Source organism: Anopheles arabiensis, chromosome X, assembly GCF_016920715.1.
Source record: "Anopheles arabiensis isolate DONGOLA chromosome X, AaraD3, whole genome shotgun sequence".
Taxonomy (NCBI): domain Eukaryota; kingdom Metazoa; phylum Arthropoda; class Insecta; order Diptera; family Culicidae; genus Anopheles; species Anopheles arabiensis.
In genome coordinates, this window is record NC_053519.1 from 24,553,396 (window position 1) to 24,557,988 (window position 4,593).

At 29.5% G+C, this 4,593-nt stretch overlaps 1 long non-coding RNA gene across 1 annotated transcript; it reads left to right on the plus strand.

Annotated features, from left to right (window-relative positions):
• The first annotated feature begins 1,690 nt into the window (after positions 1 to 1,690).
• On the plus strand, positions 1,691 to 2,977 carry LOC120906254. Its single transcript, XR_005740063.1, has 3 exons — positions 1,691 to 1,922; positions 1,989 to 2,081; positions 2,199 to 2,977. It is a non-coding gene; the product is annotated as an uncharacterized LOC120906254 (long non-coding RNA).
• Positions 2,978 to 4,593: the final 1,616 nt, after the last annotated feature.

Consider the following 4,593-nt stretch of genomic DNA (forward strand, 5'->3'; position numbering starts at 1 on the left):
TTTCCCGTTGTTTCCCCCCCTGACATACCCACGAACGGTGTGTTTGTTTCTACGCGATGCGTTATTCTCTGTTGTTGTTGTTGCCTTTAACGCTGTTACCGCAAGAGCTTGAAGCAAGAAGCGTTTCACACCATCACCGTCTCACCCAGACTTTGGTGTTGTGATGCGTTTATTTGTACCCCCGCCCCTATGTTCTTCTTACCCGTACCGCGCACCCCATACATTCTGACTTAGAATTCAAAGCAAAGCGAGATGGTCTAACTGAATTTGGAAAAGATGAGTGATGGATATTTCATAACGATTCAGATCACATATTTTAAAACAAAATTAACAGAAACTTGTACTAAAATTTTATGAAAAAATTAAAGGTTTCCGCCATTGGTATAATGATATATAAATAATTATATTAACAACTTATATATAACATATTATATCTATTAAAATAGAATATACCATACGAATAAATGTATATATAAGTATAAATATATATATATATATATATATATATATATATATATATATATATATATATATATATATATATATATATATATATATATATATATATATATATATATATATATATATGTATATATATATATATATATATATATATATATATATATATATATATATATATACCTATATATGTGTATATATTACATGTTTCTATAAAAAAAAACCTTATCTTGAAGAATTGAAAAAGGAACAGAGTAAATTGTCTGTTTTACTTCATAACATTTATATTGGGATCACACAAAAAAATATCAAATAATTACACACGTGCATGAACATGCTTACTAGTTATATATAACATATTATATCTATTAAAATAGAATATATCATACGAATAAATGTATATATAAGTATATATATATATATATATATATATATATATATATATATATATATATACATATATATATATATATGTATATATATATATATATATATATATATATATATATATATATATATATATATATCTATATATATATATATATATATATATATACATATATATATATATATACATATATATATATATATATATATATATATATATATATATATATATATATATATATATATATATATATATATATATATATATATATACATATATATATATATATACATATATATATATATATATATATATATATATATATATATATATATATATATATATATATATATATATATATATATATATATATATATATATATGTATATATTTATATATATATATACATATATCTATATATATCTATATATGTGTATATATTACATGTTTCTATAAAAAAAAACCTTATCTTAAAGAATTGATAAAGGAACAGAGTAAATTGTCTGTTTTACTTCATAACATTCATATTGGGATCACACAAAAAAATATCAAATAATTACACACGTGCATGAACATGCTTACTAGTTAGGTTATCGTTGTACATAAATGTAATAAAATACATTTTAATCATTATTAAGTTTATAATTATCTTTCTGATTATTTAAAAAAAGCACTGATGTTTGTTTTAATTTAAACCGCTTTGAAAATAGCAATTTATATGATACAATTAGAACTCGCTAATTGCATTTATATCATATGTCTACAAAAAAAAAGATAGATTTTGTTTATTAGAAAGACATTTTGTAACACGACTAATGTCTGCATATTTTGCCATGTTTGTTATTTTATACAATGTGGATTAACTGACTTTTTCTCATATTTATGTGAACAACTCGGATTTTTTGTATTCAATTGAAAAAGCAGACTTGCAATTGGCGAGGTTTGAATGTATTTGACTTCGTCACATGACAGCCCGCATATCTGTCAAGTCAGAAACGTAAACAAACACGGACAACCGCCCGTAAAGATTGTGTGCAGAATAATCGTGAAATTTTATGTGAAATCTTGAGAAAAGGTAAGTGTTCTGTGCATATTTCAGTAAATTAACTATCTTTTAATGCTTGAACACATTATTCCACAGGAAAAACATCATTTCATCCCGAAATTTGGCAACATTCGCCCGAGTATGATCGAGCAGCTGTGTGTGTGTGTATGCCGACGAAATACGACGCCGGTAAGATGAAATGTTTTACTTTTTCACTTTTACTTTACTTTTTCACTTTACTTTTTCGTGAAATCACAATGAATTGTAAAAATAATGCAGATTTAATGATATTGATCTTTGTTACAGTTTCTACAACAATCACTAAAGCCGGCTGTGATCGTGATCGGCATATTCTCAACTGGACCAACACACCGGTCGTTGTGTATCTTCAAGCAAACCAACGTTGCCATACACCACAAAATAGCACGGAAAGGAAAGTATTATAAAATAATGTCATATTTGAAAGCATTCTAATCTTTCATTGTTATTTTTCCACTGCAAACAGGACATTGGATCACCGCATCGACGAGTGGTTTTTATGTGCAAGTGTTGTTAAGAAGTGTGTTGTACGGTGTATTATGTGTTTTGCTTTATTTGTATCGCTTTGCAAGTGGTACAATTAGTGCGTTTAATCGTTGTGCTACTGCTAACGAAAAAACGACCCGAGCATTAGAAGCGGCAACAATACATGTGCCTGACGCAGAGACAACAACGCCGTCGGCATCAGTTGATACCATCCAAAGTGATGGTTGAAATCGTATATAAACGTGTAAAACCATGTATTGGGGCATGTAAGTATTGAATAATAGTTAAATAAAATACATTTTATCGTTGTACTGGACAATGTGCATCGAAATTTAAAAAAAGTGTGTGTGTTTTTGTTTACATCCGAATACAGAACCCACAGCGTTATACTGTGGTTCGAGCACTCGCTAAGTAACGCTTGAGCTTTGAGCTTTCATTGAGCTTACATAGAATGTTACACGCTACCTGCTCACTAAGGACTGCTATCGAGCAGTGTTATGAGCAGGTAGCGAGCAGTAACGCCTCCATACAAAAATCGCGAAACGTAACGCTCCAATGCTATTTGGGAAGTCGCTCTTTTGCAAGAGCGGAGCGCACCGCTCTCGATCTCTAAAGTGTGCGGTGCACTTGAACCCAAATAGCATTGGAGCGTTGTATACGCTACCTGCTCATAACACTGCTCGATAGCAGTCCTTAGTGAGCAGGTAGCGTGTAACATTCTATGTAAGCTCAATGAAAGCTCAAAGCTCAAGCGTTTAGCGAGTGCTCGAACCACAGTATAACGCTGAGGGTTCTGTATTCGGATGTAAACAAAACACACACACTTTATTAAATTTCGATGCACATTGTCCAGTACAACGATAAAATGTATTTTATTTAACTATTATTCAATACTACATGCCCCAATATATGGTTTTACACGTTTATATACGATTTCAACCATCACTTTGGATGGTATCAACGGATGCCGACGGCGTTGTTGTCTCTGCGTCAGGCACATGTATTGTTGCCGCTTACTGGTCGTTTTTCGTTAGCAGTAGCACAACGATTAAACGCACTAATTCTGCAAAGCGATACAAATAAAGTAAAACACATAATACACCGTACAACACACTTCTTCGCAACACTTGCACATAAACACCACTTGTCGATGCGGTGATACAATGTCCTGGTTGCAGTGGAAAACAACAAGGAAAGATTAGAATGCTTTCATATATGACATTATTTTATAATACTTTCCTTTCCATGCTATTTTGTGGTGGCCGTTGGAATGTGCCGATCACATCAGCCGGTGAATGAGAACTGCAACAAAGATCATTAAAATAGTTACTCATTGTGATTAAAAGCGTAGTGTAAACATTTTTGGCGTCGCATTTCGTCGGCACATATGCCGCCATGCCCGGGATCGCCTGTGAAGTTCGATTTAGTTTATTTACTGAATATGCACAAACAAGAAATAACGATATTGCAACGGTTTGGTGACCGCTACGATGTTTCGATGAATGCGGTGATGTTCGCCAAAGTCAGCCATTCAGTCGTTGTTCACAAAAGTCAGCCATTGTTCAAATACGCAGACACAAAATGTTTAATAAATCAATCTTTTTTGCAGCATATGATGCGGTAGCGAGTTTATTGTTCAGCGTTTAAAAACATCAGTTTTTAATAATCGAAAATACTATAAACTTAATAATGATTAAAATGTATTTTATTACATTTATGTAACGATGACTAACTAGCTTGTTCATGCACGTATTTGATATTTTGTGATCTCATGAATGTTATTGCAAACAGATTTTTTCATTTTCAAGATAAGGTTTTTTAAGTAGAAACATGTAAGTTTGTTTAAAACACATATATAAATACATATATAAATACACAAACATATATAAATAAAAATTTAGAAATATATATATAATACACCGTACAACACACTTCTTCGCAACACTTGCACATAAACACCACTATATATATATATATATATATATATATATATATATATATATATATATATATATATATATATATATATATATATATATATATATATATATATATATATATATATATATATATATATATATATATACTTATATATACATTTATTCATATGGTATATTATATTATAACATATATAATATACTATATATAGCATTTTATTACAAGTTTTTGTTAATTT